This window comes from Corvus kubaryi, unplaced genomic scaffold (genome assembly GCF_017639235.1).
Source record: "Corvus kubaryi isolate FWS band 111438036 unplaced genomic scaffold, C.kubaryi_AGA036_p1.0 split1-131, whole genome shotgun sequence".
NCBI classification, from domain to species: domain Eukaryota; kingdom Metazoa; phylum Chordata; class Aves; order Passeriformes; family Corvidae; genus Corvus; species Corvus kubaryi.
The window spans coordinates 9698251-9723100 of NW_024582073.1; the positions used below are offsets into that span (position 1 = coordinate 9698251).

The following is a 24850-nucleotide window of genomic DNA, read 5'->3' on the forward strand; positions in this document are numbered from 1 at the left end:
GGAGACGAGGCGCCGACCGGTCCCCGCGCCGCTCCCTTGCGGCGGCCGGCGGCGAGGAGGGCGCGGGCAGAAAAGTTTGCGGCGGAGCGGTGCCGGGCGCGGCGGAGGCTGCGACAGGACGGCGGCCCCGCGGCGGCAGCCGGACCCCCAGCGCCGCCCGGCCGGCCACGGCCGCCGCGGAGAGCGGAGAGCGGCGGGAGACGCGCGCCGGGAGCGCGGTCTGGCCGGCGAGTCCCTCCTGTTCCTCCTCCGCCAGCGAGGGTCTGCGGTGTCCAAAGCGGGGACGCCTCCGGTGAGGCTGACGGCGCCTTCGCTCCTTCGAGTGTGTCACAGCCCCGGGATCGGATTTTTATAGGAAAACTGCTGCCAGCTCATCCTTTGGGCTCGGAAGAGTTCAGAGTCTTTCTTGTGTTCCGTAATCTCCTGCACAGGAGTCCCACCTGCTCAGATACAAAAGAGAGATGCTCTTGCTTCTTTTTTCTTTCCTTTGTTTTTAATCAGTTATTTATTTATCGGAATAAATGAAAAGCTACGGTTTTGAAGAATGAAAGAGACAGGAAGCAGCGAGACGCGCCGCCGGCGGGATGCGGTCCCTTTGCAGCAGTCAGCGGCGGGGCATCCCGTTGGGCAGCGCCGATGAAATATTCAGGAGGGCGGCGGGGTCGGGCCGCGGCTCCGCGGAGCGCGGGGGTGGGCGGGGGCGGCGGCGCGGAGCGGAGCGGTGCAGCGGCCCCAGCCCCAGCGGGCGGCGGGCCCTGGGCGAGCCGCGGAGTTTAGAAACCTCCCCGGGAGGGGCGGGCAGGCAGGGACATGGCAGCACGGCGGAGAGGAGGGGCTGGGGGAGCAGGGGAGGGGTGGGCACACGGCCGCAGACAGCTTGATGGGTCTGTTGGCCGTGGGAATCCCTTCTTGGTAGGAGGATGGCGACTTCGGCAGAGGGATCTGCAGGTGTTTGTCCCTGCTTGAAAGGCTGGAGACAAAAGTCTTTAACGCGGGTGGTATTTATATATTTTATGTGCTGTAACTGATACAAAGCTGATTTGTGTATTTCCACGTATATAATACAGTATGTCCAATGTATACGAAACAATCTTGCTGTGTTTTTCAACACAGTATTTAAGAACTGTACTCGTTTGCGTTACCCCCTGCGCTGCCGTGGTCCCAGCCGGACGAGTTGCCCGCTGTGGCAGCAGTAGGGGAGTCTGAGCTGACTTTCGCGGAGGCAATGCTACTAAAGTAGGAGAAAGCAAACTGCTCGGCTCCGTTTTAGAAACAAAGGTGACAGCCAGATGGGTTCCTTGAGTACTGATGAGCAGATTTGTTAAAAAAAAAAAAACCCTCCTGATTCCTTAAAAAAATATGGCATATGCAGAATTGCATCCTGTATTTGCATGTGAGTATAAGGGAGTAAATTTGCTGTTGTTTGCTTGCTGTTGCTTTGTTAGTTCTGCGCCCCATAAATTTTGAGCTGATTTCAAACAAATGAAACAGAGGGTTAAAGCTTGAGATATTAATTCTCAAAGAAAGAACATTCCTCTAAGTTCTGTGAACATAGCTGGGTGGGGGAGAATGTACTTATGTGCAAAAAGGAAAAACATGCATCATATATTTCAACCATTAATATTGGAATATCAGCATTGGGCAGAAGGGTTGTGGGACTGTTGGGAACTGAGTGTCCAGGAACTGGAAAAATCCCACTTTTAATCCAAATGTGTATTCCTATAGGATTCAGCAGTGTCCAATAAGGAGCTGATCTCACTTGAAGCCTGTCATGGTAGACACGCATATTTATCTTCTCTTTGGATTCTCTGATGCTCTGTTTAAGACTAGCCTGAAGCTTTGGTATAATTCGGTTAAAAAATCTGACAGTCATGAGATGCAATTCCCTAGGAAATGAGGCTTCATGTATGTCATTGCCTACAAAACTGTTGGTCTTATCTGCACTTCCTTTTGCCTTTGTGTAGCCAATATGCTTAGGCGTGCCTTTTTCTGGCTGGTGTCATGAACAGGTAATTTCTGTAATACAGAGATGAAAAGCAGCTCCTTGAGACTGCAGACAGTTAATGAGTGCATGAAGGAAATGATTTATAGTGTGGGCTGAGTTACATCTTACGTACTTTGCTGAGACTAACTCTCAGCTGGGCTATCTCCTTTGCTTCTCTTGCATAAACTACTAGGCAGTTCGTAAGTAGGAATTTGCTTGTGGAAGCAGCTCCTGGTAAGGATGCAGAGACTATCATTTCATATTGCTGCTGCCTTAGTGTTACCATTTTCTCAGACAGCTTCTTTGGAAGATTGATCATTGATCTCCCCCTTCCCCATGCCAGCCATAATGCAGTGGTTTTTTAAGACTCTTTTTGGCAGTCATCTTTACTAAGTTGAAAACTTGAGTTCGCATAATTTTGGAATTTTTTCTTTGACAGTGTTGACAACATCATCAGCTTTTAACTGAATATATTGTTTCATGAACCCAGGCTGAATGAAATGGGACCAGGCGTATCACTTCCAGCTGTTCACCCTGTCTGTTTGTTGCCTGGCTGATACCGTGCTGGTGGCAGGCATAGCTGCGTTGCATATGAAGCAGGTAGTCCGTGCAGCTTGCAGGCTGCCTCTGTGCAGCTCAGAACCTGTGCTGATCTATATTACTATTTTGATCTGTACACTGGATTGCCTTTATGCATGACTCAGCTTCCTGTCACGGTAGCTGCCACCTCTGTGAAAGCTGAAATGGACAGATGCCTCAGAGTGGTAATCTCTTCTGCTGTCCGGCTTCAATCTGTTTGTGTTTGGGGCTCAATGTCCTAGGCTTTAGCACCTGTGAATATAAAATGCTGGGAATGAGGCTGAAATGGAGAGGATAAAGAAATGACTACAGAGAAACTAATTTATTGCTTTACCTGAGACTTTATCAGTATAAAAGCACTTGGGTGAACTCAGCTGGGAGATTAGTTGGTAACTTTTCTTAAATTAAAAATATTTTGTTAATTTAACGAATTAAAACTATATGAAAAAATGTTAAGTAAACAAAAATAAAAATCATGACTAGGATTCTTCTGTGTTCATTCTAAGCATACATCAAAATTACCCTGTTTCACATTGAATAACATGCTTTTAAAATTGTTCATTTAGAAGTGATATGTTAGAATCAGTGTCTGTATTTGAGTCCCACACTAGTTATGTGGAAGCCGCCTGGGTGGTAGATGGCAGAGCATTGCCTGAAGGCATGATCCCCAAACTTTCACCCTGACTTTATTGTACTTGGCAGCTGATCTATGGTGTCTGTCAATAAAGCTAATGCAGGAAGTATCCTTTTGTCAGACAGGAGTAAAACCAGATCTATAATTCTGCAAGTGACTTCATATAAACATGGCTTGATCCTGAAAATCAAGGAGTCTGCATAGTAACAGGGAATCTTTGCACATACTCACTTCTTATATATTTTTCCCCCTTTCAACCTAATGTTACTTGGTTATCATTCTGTCTTTATTTGCTCCAAGTTTAAATGAAGGAACAGAATGCATTCCTTGGTAAAACACATGAGTAAAGTCAAGTTATTCCTGATGGCCTGATCCTGCTGTAATTCAAACAGAGTACTGCTTTATTTCTTGAGTAGTTCCACAGGAAGTGGTACTGAAGGTAGGAAGAACAGTTCAGTAGTCCTGATTCAAATCCATCGTGATCCGTAAAAAATGCACCAAGTTGTTTGGCTTAAACCCAGCATGATAAGGGTTTGCAAATTAAAACCGGCTTTCTGAGACATGTCATCCTGAGTCAAGTTGTTTAAAAATGAGCATTACAGATCAGTTCTAATATGTTAAAGAGCTTGGGAAGTAACCTGGGTGATATGCTATAGGCAGTTAACTATGAGAAACACTTATTCTGTCTGCAGGCTAAATTTAAGTTCTTGTTCATATGTGTTTTAATATTTCAATATATAGTGGGGTGTGCAAAAACACTTGGTAGTAGTTCAGTATCAGTCTCACTGCTATCAGAGGAGACAGGCTCAGTACTTCTGTTGAAGGCATACCTGTAGCTGGCACTTTGTAAAACATATACCAAATAAGTGACAGGGTCACAACAGTTGAGGGGTTTTATTTATATCTTTCAAGTGAAGCGTTTTGCCATGCACTAAAAAACAGGCACTGCAGTATATAGCTGAAATACCCATCAGTCCTCCTCAGATGTTTAGAGCCTGGTTCTGCTAGGGGCTGTGTGTTCAGCCTTGCTATTGTCTTCATTCCAAACCAGTAACTATTTGCAGGAGTTGGGAAGGCAAAGTTTTAAGATCAGGTCAAAAATCAAGGCTTAAGGGTCAGCAAATTGACCAGAATCTTGCTGTTCATGTAGAAGTTAAAAGACTCCTGTGTAGAGTTACATCATCTGATGAAATACTAACTCAAAGCTGAGTGTTACTTTGCTGCTCCCCAGCAAGCTGGCCCAGTTTTACAAGCAGGCGACGAAGGCAGTTGCCTAGAGCGACAGACAAAAGGAGGCAATAAAATCACATTCTAAGCAAGAACGAGACCCTGTGACTCTGTGCCTGTTTTTGCCGGTTTAATGAGGACTCAGTGCATTCCCCAGGCACCATTCTCCTCAAGGTGCTGATGTGCTGAGACTGAGCAAGCTCCTTACTACAGGAGCCATGGCCATGGTTTGAACATCCCATCTATTTGTGCTTGTCTCTACTTCAACTTGCTGCTGCTTAAACTGAGTGGAGAAACTTTATATGCTCCTCTTCTGCTCCTTTTTCTTGACAGTGCTGTATTACTTTTGCCGAAATGCTTGGATTGGCAGGAGAGCAGGGACAGATGTGCTGAGACTAGAGAGCTCACAAATTCATGCTTCACTAAAAAAACCCCTGTTATTATTAGCCTTGCAAATTAGGGATGACAGGCTGCTGAGACTTACTGAGTTTATATTTATGTCAAGAAACTCATTGCAAGAAGTAAGACATATCTTAGTAAATCTTACATGGGTACTGGATTGCTATAAGGATCTTTTACAGCCATCTCAGGGCTCAGTTAACACTGTTATTAAATTTCCTATTCTTCTTTTCTTTCTTTGCCTCTGTCTTTTGGTTCTTTTACTCAGAGTTCAGATTGAAATGCAGGAGACGTGGAGTTTTTCTTCAGACTCAGATGTTTATTATTTCTTATCTATAGTGCAGCTGCACAGGATGTGCCTCTAAGTTAACATGGTGAAAATGGCCCCAGAGTTCTACCTTCTTAAAGCCCAAACTACCCAATTATGGAATGTCAACTAATTTATTTTTACTTGTAATCCAATAACTAATCATTCATGTTCCACACTGCAGGTTTTTCGTACCAGTACCAGATCACCCAGGCTTGTGAAGAAGAAGGAAGAAGAAAGAACTAACCTACACCCAAAATCCTCTATCCTGTTACATGTATATCCCAGAAACCTAAATTTTCTACATCTCTACATATTCCACCCAGTGATATAACAAACTTCTTTTTTAATTACACAGCAACAATCTCAGTGCTATCACATAATTTGGGAAGTTTTTCCCAAGGCCTCAGGTCAAATGCAGTGCGCTTTTGAGGATCACTGCCTGTCAGCACTGAAAGACTGAAATTCTCTGAACCCAGGGTTCCGACACACTGCTTGATGTAGGCTTCCATTTTCCACCCAGTTTTGAGTGCTAAAAATGTTTCCTGCCTTTGCTCCACTGCATGTGCTCTGACACTTCTAGACTTTTGGGAAGGATCTCTTCTGTGCTCTGAATAGGTTGCTGTATTAGGCTTTGCTAATAGATAGACTTGGTGGAGACTTCAGTATCACTGACAATATGGTTAACAAGCTGTAACAGAGTACCTTTCTGGAATGACAGTCATTTTGCCCTACTGCTTTTTAGAGGAGCTGCTTGGAGCAGCAGAGTTTTGTGAGCTGACTGCAGGGACTGAGGTGACGCTGCGTTGGTTTGCTCTAGGTTCACAGTTGGTTTGTCATGTTGTCCAAAGGCATGCACTGAAAGCATTGGTAGGTCAGCCTTCACCACACATCAAGGTCTGTAATAGAAAGAAAGGAAATGCATATGGATTACAAAAAGGAGACAATTTTGTCTCCTCAGAAGTAATATGAATTTGGAAAACTACTACGTTTCTTTAGACTTTGTAACTTCAGTCAATCCCTGTGTCATCAAAAGGAGATTTATGGGAGGGAGATTATCCCACATTGGCCCACTGGAATGTTCTTACTCTTTGTAACACTTACATTACTACGTTCAAAAGGGGGTGCTAAACTTGGGTCTCATAAAACAAGGACAAGTTTGAGTTTCTGTATTTTTAATCCAGGAATACATTTTTCTTGTGGGTGAGCCTGTAATAAAATTCTGCTAACTTCTCCATATTCTTTGCACAATTTCATAATGATTTTTTTTTCATTTTCCCTTTTGATATTTTACTTTTGAATATACAGTAATGGGATATGTGTTAGGTTTTCAAATCACTTTCACAAATGCTAAGGAGAGGACTCCAGCCTAGAATGTGATTTCCAAATATGGAGGGATAAGAACAATCCTGTCTTTTAGGAGCTGTCAAGCAATGTGATTATGCACCTATGCAATATACAGATTATTTTGTATTTCAAGGAAAAGAGAGAGGTTAATACCTGATTGGGTTTGTACCATTGTAAGCACAGCTGTACTTCATTTCCACCTCCAAGTTCCAGTTATTTTATTCTAAATCCTGCACCACTGGGAATCTGCCTTGACCCCTGGAATGACAATCGACTGGAAATTGAAGAGGTCTGCACCCTGGTTTTTTTTTGTTGTTTGTTTGTTTGTTTAGGTTTTTTGGTGTGGCTGTTTTTTGTTTTTTATTTTTTTAATGTCCTTTAGAAATTTTCTGTTTTCTTTGAAACTGAGCAAGGCAAACATAGCCTTTTCTGTAATGTTGTAAGTGGCTACACCGCATCTATAATTTTATCTCATCTGATTCTTGATTAAAAGGTTCTTCAGACCTAAAATAACATGATTAAATTTCTTTTTTTTGTGTGTGTGTGTGTGTCAGTTTCTACTGGAAGATTAAAAGAAGCCCTTTTATTTCATGCAGAATTAGAGTTCTCTTGCACATGTATGTAGGTGTACACTCCCCAAGCACAGGTGCATACACACATGTACATACTCAAAAGACACACAAGGACGTATAGATAAATAAAATCACATGGAGTATGCAGCAATAAGATTTCCATGTTAGTCATTCAAATTTGCCCATATGCCTTTAAATTTTACCCTGTTGCACATAAGCATTATGGCAACCTATAATTAACTGACCCAGTATTCTATTTTACAATCCCTTCTCATAACTCAGTGCAGAAAAGAGGGGTGTTCATTTAATGAACAGTTTTCAGCTCTTTGTCAGGGTGTGTTTGGAGGCAGGCTTGCAGGTCACCATCAATACCCTGTTAGAAGCAGGTTTTTTACTTTTGAAGTCTCCCATATAATTTCCTAAGTTAGTATATAAGCACTTCCAAAAGCTGAGTAACAGCCAAGCCAGAAGAAGTTTCATGTTTCATTATTGAAGCAAACTTGTTCCACTAAAGCACAGGAAAACTAACACCTAAAGTATCAATTAATTTTGGATGCCCTCTCTGAGATAGCAAGGACTGCATTTTTTCAGAGTAGCTGGTATTAGATACTGAGTACAAGACATGATTTTTATCAACTTTGGTTGTAACTGAGAGTGTTCAGTGTTTTTGTATATCAACTTTAGGACTTCCAAGTCAGGTTGTCAGAAAATGAAGAACCTAGAATTAATGACCACCCCTGAAAATTTAAATTACTTAATTAGCATCATAGGAAATCTGGGGCGGAAGCCAGGACAAAATGTCATTCCCTCCCCCTCTGCAATGTTCACTTTCTTAGCTGTGAAAGTGGTTCTTTCCTGTAATTCCTTGCCTCATTCCTAACCTCAGCTAAAAATAAATTTGCAATCTGCTTTATTTTATGGTCCTGCATCATCCTTAAAGGTAGTTACAATAAAATAGGAAAAATATGCTCTCAAGTGCTTTTAACTTACTCATCCCACCCTCTGAGTCTTCTCACATACCTTAGTCTGCTTCCCCAGACTTCATCCTACTCTACTCTCCATTTCTTTATCCCATTCTGCTTGTCTTAACCAGTTCTTTCGTATGTTTCCCAGATTCCTGTCCAATGTGTCTGTCTCTTTCCATTGCCCAACACCTGCTTTTCCCCTCTTCCAGCTACAGGTCCTAATCTCCAATTTCACTCTTTTCATGCAATTGGAGTGTCTGTCTGTTGTTACTCCCTCTCCCTCCCCTGCCTTGTCCTCATTTTTTGGCCAGCCACTCACTTTTAGCTCATCTTTCCCTGTGCTTTCTAGGGTTCACGACTTCCCTTAGCTGTTTTGAGCTTCTCTTCTCCCCAGTTGCCCATTTTACATATTCCTCCCTTTCTCCAAGGGCAGTGGGGAGGCCCCTGCTGCTCTCTGACAGACACTTCTCCTAGGACAGTGAAAAGGAGCTTTAGTGTTCTGGAATATATACTGGTAGTGGTGACAAGCGTGGTAAAGTCCCATATGATGAGAACATTTGAGATGGACCTAAAGGCTTCTGGGTCTAGAAGTTGTTTATGGTGGCAAAGAAGATGCTCATATTCCCTCTGAGGAAATGCAATCCAAATACAAACCAGAAAGTAAAGGAAGAGGAGGGACAGAAGGCTGAGATGTTTCTCTGCGAGTCTGTCCAAGTTTCTGTGTCACTGCTTTTGCATAGATTGTTGTGGGAAGGAATCTTGGAATCATCTGAAACAGAAATTAGGGAGAGGCTGAGCCTAGGGAGTATGTACATGTCTGCAGCTGAGTTAAGAGAGGCCCATCTGCTGTGCAGGGTTTCATGAGTGTTTTCTTCTTCTCCTCAGTGAACTATACCTACTGCACAAGTGGCAAGTGAATTTTAGATGCATAAGTCAAAATATTCATGTTGCAAGGTTGCTGCTGAATAAAATTTAACAATCTGATTTTACATTTGTGTCTGTGTGTATATATTTACTTATTTGTGCACATTACATGGAAAATAAAATCACTGCGTTCTGATGTGTTTGTGCTAATAGAAAATGATGCCATTAACACTCCATTGTTAATGTGATTTTATGTGATTTATTGACATGGAAGTTTATTTTGGACATATGAAGACCTGGGAGAGTAGGATTATAATAACAACAATAATTTGTCTTTTTAATGCTAAGAATGAAATAAAGAAAAAAAAGAAAAAAACTTGCTAAGCTTTGTTTAACCTTCAGGGGTTCTGGAAAAGCAGCTGTCACTTTTTAAAATCTTGTTTAGTATATGCCATCATTTTTCATCTAGATCCTGTGTTGATACTGCAGCTGTGCTGGAGGAAAAGGAAGCTTCCACCTCTCCGAGTCCAGAACAATGTACTCAATCTTGGAGACAAGCACTGAGAACAAAAGGGAGTGTGCTTGCATCTATCTGATTATTCTGGCACAGAAGTGGTGGCAGTGGATTTCTGTGTCTAGTCTACTGTTGCTAATAGTGATTTCTGTAAGCTGATGGAGCACAGAGTACCTTATTACCAAATGCCTTCAAAGACATGTTTTGCAATCATTGCCATGTCACAGTTGTACAGTGCTGTGCTCTGAAGTGTTGTGAAGGCCCTTAGGCAGCCTTAATGTAAAAACATTTGCTGAAGAGCCATGAAGACAACTATCATCATCCAAGGGTGAATTTTAATTCAAAATAATCTTTATCCACAAATAAAATCTGTAATTTGGTTCATTGCTTCAGTAAAATGATTTTTTTTTTTTACAGAAGCAAGAATAGTTTAGTCTGTTCTTGGCAGTTAATCATATTTGCTGAGCTATTTAAATAATTCAGTAACTCCCTCTCATGAGTTAAATGCATTGCTTATTGTAGGGAATGACATCATTACTGTCCTTTCGTCAATGTAGGTGCGTATAAACCAGCAGATGCAAAAATAGAATAATAGAATCATCAAGGTTGGAAGCGACCTTTAAGATCATCAAGTCCAACCATCCACCCAGCACTGCCCCTGTAACCCCTAAACCACATCACCCAGTGTCAGATCCAGATGCGTCTTGAACACCTCCAGGGATGTGACTCTGCCACATCCATGGGCAACCTATTCCAATACCTGACTACCCTAACAGTGAAAAATTTTTTCTAGTATCTAATCTGAATCTCTCATCTCAGTTTAAGGTAATTTCCTTTAGTCCTCTCACTGTCGGAATGGCAGAAGAGACCAGCCCCCACCTCCCTACAACCCCCTTTCAAGTACTTGTAGAGAGCAATGAGGTCCACCCTGAGCCTCCTCCAGGCTGAACAAACCCAGCTCCCTCAGCTGTTCCTCATAAGACAAAACATGTCCTATGAGGAACAGCAAAAATGTTTCAGGGCTCCCAGTTCTATAGTCATTGAAGGTTGCTGTCAGGGTGAGATCATGTACCAGCCCCTTTTCTGCATTGCTTTTCTTCAGAAGAAAATCTGCCTGTTTGGGCTGGATGGGAGCAGCAGCAGGCACCAGGCAGAGACAAGTGCCCTGACACTCACTGTCTGCTTCACTCCAGCACCAACCTCTGACTCAATCTTTGCCAAATTCTCTGTGAGCAGGTAAGTGTGCTGAGCATGCCATTTGATATTTCCTATCAGTTGAGCTGTCTGATGGGTGCGATCACTCCTTTTTTAGTCTTCCTGTGTAAGAGAGTTGGCAGATGCTCTTCCAAGAGACACGGTTTTCTCTTGTTTGTCTGGATGCCAACTGAAACCAGTTGGACAGCTTTAAATCCTTTATAAAAACAACTATGTAAAAGCTTTGCTTTAAGGTGTCCAACTACCCACAAAAAAATCTAAAAATAATAAATTCCCTCTTCTTCAGAATTAGAGCTTGTTCTCCCAGTAGGAGTGTGTGAACTTGCTTTATTGGCTTTTTTTTGTAGCCGTCTTCTATTGACAGAAGTGAGGCCTGAAGATGTGAAGGGACAGTTCAGGCATATCTGGGGAACACAACCCCAAATTCTTGAGTCTCAGTTGAGGTGGCTGGTTTTACTCCTTTTCTGTTAAAAAAAAAAAGGAATCAAAGCAATTGAAAGCATTTTATCATCCCCCCCCGGCCGTCCCCCCCCGAATCATTTGTTCAAGAAAGCATATAAAAATGTGAAAGATGAGGAGAATTGTCTTCCTTTGAGGACGTGAGTACTCACACCTGGTGATTTCAGTAGGAGACAGAGCACAGCTAGAACCAGGGTGAAGCACATACAGTTAAACAAATTACTAAATCTGAGTCAGGAAGACGATTCTCTCCAGGCCACACAGGGCATTGAGTGCATTTGCCCCACAAATTCTCATGCCTACAGTATTTATGTGTCTTTGTAGTGCATACTGCACTATGCAGGCTTCAGTTTGCTACTGCATGCTGAAAAATGTGTAATGGTGTTTTATAATAAGCAGTCAAGTAAAATGGATTTCCTTTAGGTTTTCTTTGCCCCAAATATATGTTATGTATTCTCTTCAACTTACTGACAGAATTGTCTACTGAATGAGGCATGGTCAAGGTGTCAGGATTTAACTCCCAGACCTGTCAACATTTGCAATGACTAAACAAGTTAATTAGGATTACCTCATCTGAGAAATTTAAGGATATAATTCCAGGTGATCATGATGCATCTTTGGCTGTTGCTGAATCCTTAGTTCCATAATTGCTAATTTAGGTCATTCAGCCTTATGGTTTCTGAGAGCCTCCTTCCTCAGAAAATAATTCTTTGCAAGGATATGCAGAAGCTAGGGAGTCAAAGCTGCAGCTGATGACTGAATGGGCTTAACAGTAAGTTTATATGCATCATTTCCTCATTAGTAAGCTGTGAGGGAGCTGAGACAAGCTGTAGTATCTCCTCACCTTGCAGGAATGATGGAAGTATTAGAAATCATGAGAAAAATGTAAGCACAAGACCTTCCAGGTTGCACTGGCTGTCCACTACAAATTTCAGTAGTTGTGATCCTTCAAATGAAAGAACTTCATTTAAAAAATTGAAATAATCTAATTTACCAAATCAGGATTTGGCCAGGACAATGGACTTGAGTTTATTAGTCTTGAGAGGACTACTTTTGGTACTGTCGTAACACAACTGCATAAGACATCATTTAACTCTTCACCTGGAAAATAGCATTTCAACCCACATTCTGTGTTAAATTCAACTTGTGGCATTGAATCACTGAGAGCAGATAGGTGTTACAAGTTACCATGGCACCTCCTTGGTGGTTTCCACTTCATGGTTCCCTTGAGCAGCAGTATCTTTTGAATTTTTCACAACACTGCATCCTGGAATGGTGTGTTTGTATTGTGTTCCTTTTTCAATTTTTGTTTTCAGGTATAAAACAAAAACTGAATTTTTGAGATTGAATGTTTTTCTTTGAAGACAGAAACTTGAGGTGTGAAACATTAGCAGCTCATAGCAGGTGCTGGGGCTATTTGCATTGCTGGGTCTGTCCACCACTGCAGCACTGCTTGGCAAGTAATGTGGCTGCAGTTTGGCAGTATTTTGGGACATCAGCAGCACAGAGGTTTCTTGACATGGGTGTGACCTGTATTTAGGAATGAATTAAAGTTTCATTCTTCATATTAAAGGTGTTATAGAGGTTGCTTGCTGTTCTCCAAGGGAGATGGGCAGCTGAGCTGTTCAGAAGATAAAAACACACTGCTGGATAATCTGTGGAGCAAATAACTGTCTGTGCCTTTAGAGTGCAGCAATATCATGATTGTTCAGAGAAAACAGCACTGAAAATGTCTGACAATAGTTAATTCTCACAAACTTTAATCTCATAAATTTATTACTCACAGACAATTATGTATCACAGGGAAATGTATAAAGCTGTTTACTTTTGTACTCCTAAGGGCTTTTGGGACATTTTGAAACAGTATAGAAATAGATGGCACCTTATAGCTGTTACATTTCAGAGTCTTGCTGTGTTTTTGGGACACACTAAGAGGATCAATGACAATATTTTTTTTTGGCCATATAGATTCAGCTCCCTTCAGTCCTCACATCTGCCTCTCCAACTGGGGCTGACTTCCATCTCTGTCAGGATGTGCTGCAACTCAAGGAGGATTTTCATTATGTACACTCAAATGGCCATTTCTTCAACAGACGTTATTTTCTCTGAAATTCTGTTTTCTTGGACCCTGCAGGAAAGCATTGGAGTGAGAGATACAATGAATTATTTATTGGAGTGACGGGGTCAGATATGTGGCAATAGTGTATTTCAAAACAGTACAAAACAGTGTGCAGTGAATAGCAGCAGTTTGATGTGATTTTCTGCTTATAGTGGCTTTTCAGTCTCTAAGAACTGAAATTGAGAGTATATATTGAAGTGGATGTTGGAGTATTTTCCATGGCATGTGCTTTATGTGTTCTTAAAGCTCAAGGCTTGGGGAATGCTCTTGTTCTGTCTGCAGTGTCTGGCTTGGTACAGGCAGGCATTCAGCTCTGCCTGTGGCTTCCAGAGCAGCCCACAACTGAGGAAGAGGAAGAACTGCAGGAAAACAAGTTGTGGGAAATCCAAGCATTCAGGAAAAGAGTGTCTGGACCTGGAACATTCTTGTGGACTCCTCAGTGAGAAGGACACTTGGGAGGACATGCAGGGGAGGATCCTGTCTGTGGTCTACCGGGGAAGGATAGCACAGGAGGTGTTATAATCCAATTACTGCGATTATTAGATTATTAGATTATTGCCTGAATTAAGGTGCAAAGAAGACCATATGCCAATGTCAATAGTAAGGATTTTATTTAACAGTTAATATGAAGAAGAGAGAGGTAGAAAGAATTAGGGAAAAGAGAGAGTAGGGGAGAGAGAGTGACAGAAAGACAGATTAAGTAGAAAGATAATCGCCACATCTGCAGATCCAGTAGTGTCCTACTGGTCCTCTTCTGGTCTTCTCAGTGGTGAGGATCCCACAAAACAGAGTTCAATGAGCTAGGATATGTTCAGGTGCAGGTGGGTACGCCCAAGCCCCTTCCATGGGAGGAGTTTTACATTTTCTTTTCCAACACTGGATCTGTTGCAACATTTGTGGATTGTGTGCAGTCCTCTGGTGGAAGGCCTCAGAAATTCATCTGAGGGGCACTTCAGGGGTCTTTGATGGGTTATGACCATTCTGAGACTTGACAGATGCCTCTCATTTGAATGTGATCTTCCCTTGGGGTGGTGGGGAGTTTCACAACCAAGCTAGTTTATGTAAGAGAACACAATTGGCGTCATAAAAAGCACCATCTGCAGGGTCTGCTTCTTATCTGGCCCAAAACTCAGCTTGTAGTCTCTGTTGGTGGATGTTCACACCCTCTATCTTATGCAGACCAGAGGTTTTGCCTTCACACCCCCAAAAACTCTCCTGCTCCTTCTCAGTTCGTGGGGAAGAGTGTGGAAACCCAGACTCAGCAAAAGAGTCTGTGGGTTATAGCCTCCTCCAGCCTTGTTTACATCTTTTTAGACCTGAGATAATTGGTCTACAGTACCACCTTTATTTTATCTCAAGTTCCTGTCAGGTGGCTTAACTTCCCCAAATCCAGGAGGCATACTGGATACATACACCCCGGGGAGGATGGGCTTTGGTGGTACAGATGAGCAGTTGCTTCTTTGCACGCTTTGCTACAGTGGACAAAGTCCTCTGGTGATCTTAACAGTGTTTAAGAATTATGACTTTTGAGTCCTGTTACAGGAGGCCAAAGAGTGCACACTGTTGGGAGGGTTCCTGGGAAATAGTGAAGGAGGTCAGGTTGTCTGTCCATGGGAAGAGACAGCTTTCCATTGATTTAATAGGCTAAGTCTTCAGTGCTACGTAGAGAACATACTCCTATTCTCCTGATATTTGTCTGGAGCTGGTGGCAGAGGATGACTTGTAAGCTTTATCAGAGGCTACTGGGCCTTGATATGACAGGAAAAAGGGAGTCCTGGAATATGTATTTACTTGGATCAGCCAATTTGCTCATTTGTCTAGAATGTTAATTATTCCCTGTGGGAAAAAAAAACCAAACCAAAAAACCAAAACCATATTTGAAGACACTGTAAATCCAGGTAGCACACAGCTGTCATTTATTTTTCACGAGAAAAAAAGAAAGGGTTATATTTGTTCTTCAGCAGTCTTTTCACTTTCCTTCTTTTAAAGCACAATGACAGTTAATGATTAATAGACAGTGCTGCCAGCAGGAAGCCAGCATAAGTGTGGAGGAAGTCTAAATAATTGAAGTGAAAAGGTGACAGAGGCAGCCATTAGTTCTTCTGGATAAGAAATTCTTCATTGCCTGTCTATTTGCCCAAATGAAAGGGAAAATCTAGCATTTGAGCAGCACAGTCTTTAGACTTCATTATGCACTTCTCTTGGGAACAAAAGAAACAACCAGGATTAGTCTTTTTAAATTAATAGAAATTGGTGCAAAATCCCCTCATTTTTAATTGTGTCACAACACGTTACTGGGCTTGCAACATAACCAGCTTGTCAGAAGTAACTGGGCAGCATTCCAGAAACAAATACCCTACAGCAGAATGAATGTTATAACACTGGACACTTGCCTTCACAGAGTGGCTCCCCTCCGAGACATCCTGGTGGTCACAGGGGACCCTGTGTACTTGCACAGGAGGCTGGTAAATTTTAGGACTGAGCAAAACAAGGTGGCAAATGTTGAGCAGAAAGCTAGCTTCAGTAGTTTCACCAAACCCAAAATTTTCCAAAACAAACAAAAAATAAAATAAATACAAACAAATAATTAAAGAAAATAAAAAGAGCAAGCTTTTGTTTGTTTTCTGAATTGTGCCTTCTGGAACTCTGTGTCATGGGCTTATATGGACTCTGTGTCATGGAGAATATTATTGCATGTTCTTACAGGAAGAATGAGGATCTTTTCCAGCATTTTTTGAACAAACTGCGGATTACTGTCTCATCTGACACTTTGCATAGTTTCCTTTAATTTCTAGTCATAATTTAATAAGGGTCGTATCACAGGCTATCCTATCTTCTATAGAAAAAGTTTTCTAGAGGAACTGTTAAATGTGCTTGTTTAACTTGTGATGTAAAATGAGAGGGTGGAAGCAGCAGTTACATCCAGCTCTAGATAGCATCACATCTTGGACAAAGTTCTCCAGGCCTGTGAGGTGATTGCAGCAGCAGCAGTGATGCCCTGTGCCATGAAAGGGAGGTGTGCTGCCTTTCCCTTTGGTGTGACAGCTGAGTTTTCTGTCACCTGTGGTGTTCTGGGAAAAAGCTGTGGTAGCAGGTATGAGAGAACCATTCAGCAAAGTAAATTTGAGGTCCTGGATTGTGGCAGGTTTTCTTGAAGAGTTTGTCTGCTACTATCCTCCCTCTTCATGAGGTCTTGATGCCTCTACTCAGCCCTGGTGAGCCCTCATGTAGAGTGCTGTATCCAGTTCTGGGCTCCTCAGTACAAGAGGGATATGGATCTCCTGAAGTGAGTCCAGGAGATAGTGAAGGGCTATGAAGATGATTAAGGAACTGGGGCATCTCTCTTGTGAGGAAAGGCTGAGGCAGCTGGGTGTGCTCAGCCTTGAGACGAGATGACTGAGATGGGACCTCATGAATGTGTATAAGGATCTGAAGAGAGGGTGTCAAGAGGATGGAGCCTGGCTCAGAGGTGCCAAGCAATAGGACAAGAGGCAATGGGCAGAAACTGATGCACAGGAAGTTCCACCTGAATATAAGGAAGATCTTCTTTAAAGTTCAGGTGACTGAGCACTGGCACAGGTTGCCCAGAGAGGTTGTGCAATGTTGTTGTGGAGTCTCCTTCTCTGGAGACATTCAAAACCCATCTTCACACAATCCTGAGTAACATACTCTAGGATGACCCTGTTTGAGCATGGAGGTTGGACCAGATGACTTCCAGTGACCCCCTCCAACCTTACCTGTTCTGTGATTCTGTGATTCTGTGATTCTGTGATTCTGTGATCTGGAATTAATTTTTAACATTTTTTGTCCAGGATCTCCTGAAAGTTAAAAAAAAAAAATCTATAAAAATACAAGGAGATCTGCCAAGCATAAGCTTGCACTTAGTATTCTGGAGAAGAGGCTATTTTCATTGCACAGCTTTTTTCTGTACTGGAATTTGGGTATTTACACATGTTCACTAAGTGCTTGTCAAATGGAAAGTCTGTGATTTTGTATAACATTAATGGCTCTTCACAGCTAAAGTTGTATGTCTGCTTGAAGTAAAAAACATAAAGGAGGCTAGTAGAGGTTACTGCCCTTTTAAAGGAGTTTTAAATGAAGGGGAATCACAAATGTATGTTTGATTCTTTTTGCAGAGGAGTTTTTTTGCAGAGGAGTTAATAGTATGAACAAAGGCTGAAGAGAGAAACTGGAGTTAAAGGACTTTGAGAACATAAGATAGTACCAATTCCTTGTATGTCCAATGAGAAGGCAAGATGCAAAAAGAGAGAAAAAGTAGAAGTAAAGTAGCAAGCAAAGTCAAGCCAGAGAAAGTTATGGAGGAGGGAAGAGGCTGAGGCAGGAGAAAGATGGTTGAATGCACAGGAGTAGGAAGAGCTCCACAGTCCAGACTCAGAAACATTTAGCTTATTACAGACAACCCTTATGCTATGTCATGAATGAAAGTCAATGATATATTCTGTTGCTTATTTAAATGTGAAAGATCTATAATAGTATTTCCTGGAGGTATTTTGCCTTCAGAAACTCAGGATGTAGCAGCCACCTTCTCACAGTGACAGTCAGTGTAGGAAACTGCAGAGAGGCCATGTCCTGATCCCACCACTATTTCCCATCTGGTAAGGTTGAGATAATTTTCCTTTCCCTGCTTAAAAGTGTTGCAGCAAAAGGCAGTTGCAGGAAGATACCAGAGCAGTTCCCAAGGGAAGGGTCTTAGAGAGGGGTTATAGAAAGATGTGAGGAAAAAAAGCACTTTGAAGGATGAAAGACAGAGGGGAGCCCGAGGACCTAACCTGGGAACATCCAGGTATTAAAGAGGGGGCACATCTAGTATTGATGGAGAGTGAATTGAAGACTTCTGTTGAATTGAGTTTTCTGAAGCAAATCTCACGTGTTTACTGTGATCTTCTAGAGGAGGTGGAATATAACTATTTCTTTTGAGCAACATATTTTTATGCACATAATTTGTGTATTTAAACTATTACAGCAGTTCTAATGCTATTCCTAACAGAGCTAAATTACAGAAGAGAGGCTTCATTTTTATTCATCAAATAACACATGGTAAGTTTTCAGGGAGACTGGGGGAAAAGTAAAAATCATAAGTGATCTGTTTTGGTTGCTACTGCTGTTATGTTTCTTTTCTAATCCTGAGGTTTTTTCCTACCATTTTAATATCTTTGAATTTGTTACATTATTTCTAAATATAGAACAGATGAAAACTGCAGGAACTATCTGTAAGATTGCTTACATATTATACTTTTTGAGGATAGTTTTCATTAAAACCCCACTGTATTTACAAAAAAACTCAGAAGCTGATTTATTAAGTTTCCTGGGCACTCTGCAGTTCTCAATAGATATTTTCCTGAGCTCCTCTGACTTCTGTAAGTCTCTCCTCATTTTGCACAGGAAATACTGATATATCAACCAGCTTGCTTAAGCTGATGAGAAAGTCTGTGTTAGAGGTAGGTACTACCAGATTTCAAATCCCAAACTAGTATTTTAAATGCACATTTTAAACAGGTCATTGCTCAGATGGATCATCATAGTAATTTCAATTTGACTTCCTCACATGAATCTGATTAAAGTGATATTTTCAGCGCATCAGTATACTTAACTCATTCTATTATCTTGTGCTTTTTTGAGGTAGAAAAGGTGCTGCAGGTGCCTTCTACTTCCATTTTTTCAGTTGGCTTGCAAAGAGTTTAATCAGGTTTTATTCACTGAAGAGTATCTCCATCTAAAGAGTTCTCTTACTTACAGAAAGGTCAACGAAATCATAAGGGAACCATCAATGCTTCCATTCCACATCCATGCTGTAAAGTTTAAAGATGCTCCTATTCTATCTGCTAGCAAGAACTCCCTCTACATTTCTCAGAAGCAAAGGAGAGTCTTTTTCTCTGTTTAGTGGAAAATATCTGTCTTTCAAGCTCTCAGCTCTAGAATTAGACTAAGTGGGCCTAAGTGTAGACTTTTCAAGAGCCACTGCTCAGGTACCTGTACAGGCATTAATACAGTGTTAGTAAGCAAGGTCACTGATGAAGGCTGGGTCCTTACCCTCTGTAACAATATGATGATGGAAATTTTTTTTCAGATAAGAACTGGACTGGAACCATTTTATTTTCAAAAGTTACCAAGTAAATTGTTTTAAAACATTATTATTTTTTTTCAAAATTAAAAATGCTTGCTACACTTTGGAGATACTCTATGAACATCTAACCCTTGTCTAATTCATGTTGGCTGGTAATGGCCTTGTCTAATTCTTGTTGGCCAGGTGCTGAATTCACTGAGTGGTGGTCTAAAATTCCAGGGTTTGCCTTGGATAGAGGTAGGGGTTTTAGATTGCCAGATCTGCTGCAGAGCCAGAGTATTGGGTTATTTATCAAAAGATCCACCCTGAAAATGTGGACCTTGAAAGAGCTGTGCTTCTGTCTTTGGGAAGGTCCTGGCGACAGGCACACCATTGAGGGATTTTGATTCCATTATAGGCTCCACAACCTAGAACACCCAGGCCTAGAACACTCAAGCATTTGGCAAAAGATTGTCAAGTCCAAGACATTTTTAATAAAGGTTTGTGTTCCACACATTGACATTTTCTGTCAAATATTCATCAGAACATTTCCACTGAATTTAATTCCTAAGTAACAGAAGCCATAAAATTTCCCCAAGCAGTCCTCAACAATAGGATGTATTTGGGTCAAACTACAGCATGCATCTCCAGTGCTAAATTAATATCCTCTTTGCTATTGTTAGTCCAGGCAGCTCATAGCTAGTCAAAGCACAAGATAAGCTGATATTAAAAATTGCTGAGCAGTGGCTAAGATGAACAGAGAAGTGTTGGTATGTCATGTAATTATCTTGATAGGTGAGGAGGCTCTGTTATTGCTTATTCAACTTACATATTTTATATAGGGAAAGCCACTGTACTATGACTTTGGGCTCATTTACATGCCTTTGTCTAGTCAGAATTAAATGCAAATTTCATGAGAAAAGTAATCTTGAAATGTCCAACAAAAAGGATTCAGATTGTCGAGATAGAATAGAGCTTATGAACAAGGATGATTCTCTATTGATTTAATTATAAATGGTGTGGGCAATAATTTAAACATGTTTCCTTAAAGAACCTAAAATCAGATTTAAAAAATATTCTTACAGTAGATACCTGTAGGTTTTCTTAGGATTTAAGCTTAAGTTCCATATTGTATTATCACCACCATATGGATTATCTTCCACTCACCCACCTAGACACCACAAACTGTTGGTGACAACGTCTGGAGCTCCTGCTCTGATTCCATGCTAGATTATTTTAAAATAGAGATAGCAACGTTTCAGACTTACTGTCCATGGATTTGACTCTTCTGTGGGAGCACAGTCTGACATAATAGTACAGCTACTTTACTGCATTGCTGGAGGGATAAGATTTTTAACACCTGTTCAGATATGAATGATACATTTGCTTCTCATATCTCTACACTGAAAACTCATTTTGCTCTGAAGATAAAGGCAGTTCCATCTGTCAAATCACCAAACACCCCCATTTCCACCCAGGAACCTGCTGACCCCTCAGAAGCAACCCATTCCTCCCAAACTCAAATCGTCTGGTTCCAGATGAAACAGGTCCATGCACTGGAGCAAAAAAACTACATGCATGCCCTGGCTACCACATTTTCAAATTTCCCCTAATATGTCCATCTGTTTAGAACAGAGTAGTTGTAGCTCTCCTGTGGGAGGAAAAAGTATTCAAGCTTTTTACAAGAAGAATGTCAGCCTTATTAAGAGGTTACAGAACAGAACAGAAAAGGTTTATTTCGTACCCAGAGAGCAAGTCACAAATATGAAGGAGGCCAAATGCCAGGTGAAAAACAACCTGGCTTGATCTCAAGTTAGTTTTTATACTCCGTGTCATATTTTTCATTGTGTGCTTGGAAGACTCCAAATCTAGTATGTGGTAACACTGCATGCTCTGGTAGGTACATATGAATTGGGGTTGGGATACAGGTAATGCACAGAGACCAGCAGTGGGGAAGGGCATATAATCCCAATGCTAAGGAAAATGTGTTTCTTGAACATACACTGGAGTATGTTCTGTGTGTAGCAGGCCAGAACAAGTCATCCATACATTTATATAAAATTCCTGCTAGGGAGATATTCAGTCTTTAGAAGTAATTGATACTTAGAAGTCCAGAAAGCAGAATTTAAGAGGCTACAAGAATGTTTCATTCTCTTAGGAATGTATTTGCTGTTATAAAATCAAATCCTTCATGCTGACACTCAAGTTTCTTTCATGATTTTTCTACTCTAAAAAAAATTTTGGCTGAGGGTTTTGTTTAGAAGTCAGAAAGCTCTGGAGAAGACAGGAAAAAAAAGGCATTGGCAAACTAGCTACTGTAAGATAAATCATACTGTACAGATCTTCTGTAAAAAATTGGCTCCAGAACTTAATGTGCTCCTTAAATTAGGTCTGTAGTAGAAAGTAAAATTATTTGCACTATGAACAAATTAATTAATTTCCTGTTCTCTGGGATTTGCCTGTTGTGGGAGTAATTCTTCAGTGTCAGTTTAGCCACAATATTTATATGTGTCTGTACACCTCTTCTGAGAGAGAGCTGGTAATCCATCCTGTTAAAGGTTTAAATACTTCTTTGATACTAAAATATTTTTCTTTATTCCATAAATATCTGGTGCCACTGAAGTAGGATATACTGCCTAATGTGACAGAGCTATAAACTTGGAGCCAATGGGTGATGTCAAAGTGAGCCTTTGCAAAGCAATTAATGTGATAAAACTTTTAGAAACACATTCTATAGGCTTATAAAAAGATCTGTCAGCATTGCAGATACCTGGCAAGAGTTTTCAATTCCTACAGTTGGCTTTAACAGTTATAATGGGTAATTTTTAAAATGTTTCAGGAACTTTTAGCAGTGCTGATGCCAGCAGAGTAGTGAATATGGTACTGCGTAGAACAAGCACTTCTCTGAGAATTTATCCACGCAGCATTTATGTCTTGACCCCAAACCCCAGCTGCACTGGCCTCTGCAGGGACTGAGCCTTTTAGATTTACCTGAAATGGAATTATAGATTAACTAGGAACTTAGTCTCTGCTTAACCATGACTCTTCTGAAGAGGAAGAAGGGGACCTTCTTTTGAGAGGGTCTCATTAAGTTCAGTGGATGTTGGTTCAAAGTCTGTGCCTCATCTCTTCCCTTCATGCCCCCATCCTAACACCTAAATCCCAGGCTAAGTATGGCAGATGGGCAAAATGGCCTCTCTGATTTTTCTTGCAATGGGTTTTGTATAGTCAGGAGAACATATATCTCAGACTTGTTAAAATAAAACACAGCATGTCAGTAAAAGTAGCATCATTCTGGTAACTGTATTCACATACTAATAAATGCACTGTGCACTTGCTTCATACTAAAATAGAAGGATCATTTTAATTTGGTCTTCTCATTTACTTTTCTCTTAGTATTGGCCAGAGGAGTAAATATGTTCTTTCTTCATCAAGCAGAAATTCAACAGAAGTAAACTTAAATGGTGTTTGAATGCTCTGTATTTAGCTTGTACGATTTTACATGAAGAAAAATATGTGGATTATATCACTGTCAGATTGCTGTCCTGTGTAAGACTTGAGGACAAGTTGGATCAAGGTAATATTTGTAAAATACAAAACAAATGTTATTTCAAACGCATGCTGATATTTATTGAGATCTTGCAGAGTAATCATTGGATTTAATTCAGTATACAGGTCTGTGATAAAAACAACAGCAACAGCAGCAACTCTTGCACTGCTGCTCTTGCTGCTTTGGGGATTTTAGCAATATTACAGAACAATTGCCACAGAAGAGAAAAAGCTTGGAGTACTCAAATTGTGACATTGCACCAGAAGAAAATAAAAAGAAATTGGCAACTTTTTATAAATCAATCTTACATTTCAGTTGGAGGGGAAAAAAGGGTCTTCACATGGTTCAGTATTTATTTGATGTGCTATGTATTTAAAGGGGCATTTAAATACTATTCATGATATATAACTTGTTTAGAATATAAGACGCCACCCCAACTGGTGTTACTCTTTGACAGTCTAGGTGTATTTCTGAATTGAAACTCTTAAAACTCACTATTTTTTTTAATTTTGTGATTTTGGCTTCTGTAGAAGACTCGGTATAATTTAAGTTTTTTCTTTTATTTTTTATGTCACACCAACGTACCTTAAAACATACACTGATATGACATAAAGGATCTATTAATGACTTTTGGATGAATGAATTTTAACTCAATAACTATGGTGTGTCATTTTCCAGCTGATAAGCCAAAATTTGTGCTATTTAGTTCACCAAGAGGTGGCAGCCTTCACTCAAGTCCCTCCAGACTTGTCTGCTACAGGTTGACGAGATGTGTACCCGGCTTGGACAATGGTTGGTGAGTATCTGGAGATGGATCCTCAGACTCTCTCAATGCTATTGGTATTCTGTATTATTGATTTGATAATAACTGGGAAAAGACAAAATGTGTGTCAGCTAATGTTTGTTTGTTAGTTATAGTTCTTTCTGTGCAGCTTGTATGGAAAAGCTAACGTGAAGAATTTTAGGTAGGATTTTTGTGGGTTAGTTTTCTAAAAGTCAGATATCCAGTTTAAACAATCATTTGGGCTCTCTTCATTCATGATGAGAGAAAATCTCTACTGACTCTATATTGCATCCTGAGAGGCTTTAGGAGATATGAATTGAATAGCTGGTTAAACATGCCCATCTCTCCCTGCAGACTGTGGAGGAAACTGAGGTAACTAGTTTAGAGTAGGTCTGAAATTGAGGAACGAAAGTGAGATGTCCTGAATATTTGTGTCTTTAAATTCTATCTGAAGGCAAGCATTAATTTTCATATTTCTTCTAAGGTCTTGCGGGCATGTATGTGAATGAAAGAAACATAAACAAAATATTCCTGCTGGTCTTCATTGCTTCCTACTTATATTAAAAAGAGATGGTGAGAAAAAGCACATCCCAATTTTTCTGGACATTTTGCACCTTTGAGAAGACAATGTTTTGATTATTTTGTGAAGATTCTATGAAATTTATAGCTAAATAAAGTTTCTAAAACATTATTAAGGCCAAAGAGTATCTGGGATGGGACTATATATCGTGAGATTTTGATTCCTTATATTTTGTGTTGTGCAACATGCAACAGCTTTGATTTTAGATTTTCTGACCTATGAGGATGACTACTGATAGAAACCAGATTGAGATATGATGCTCTGTTTGTGATTTAATCTCCCATATGCCTTTTGAAAGCAGATAAGTAATTTCCATTATCATTTGCATTAATAAAATTCTGGAAAAACATGTTGGAGAGTGATTTCTCTCATGGTCGTAACTGTTCTTGACATTTGCAGAATTCCTTTGGTAGCTGAAACAGAAACATCACAGATGAAGCCATGGAAGAGCAGAAGAGTTGGCACAGATAATCCAGATGCAGTGACTATAAGAATAATGCAGCTATGTGGGTATGCTGCCAGCGTCTCATTAGATCACAACACTCTTCCCCTGTTTCTGTGACCCCCACTGACACTGTGCTATCACAAATTACTGGCTTTCATGTCATTCTGGAGGTCCTTGGAAAAGATTTAAAACACAGTAGTTGCCAGTTTTTAAAGTGCTCCCCCATTCCCCAGTTTTAATAC

General features: G+C 40.7%; 1 long non-coding RNA gene across 1 annotated transcript; it reads left to right on the forward strand.

The window, feature by feature from the left end:
- Positions 1–708: 708 nt before the first annotated feature.
- LOC121676695 lies at positions 709–24506 on the forward strand. Its single transcript, XR_006020538.1, has 4 exons — positions 709–10628; positions 22646–22826; positions 23478–23595; positions 24068–24506. It is a non-coding gene; the product is annotated as an uncharacterized LOC121676695 (long non-coding RNA).
- The last annotated feature ends 344 nt before the right edge of the window (positions 24507–24850 follow it).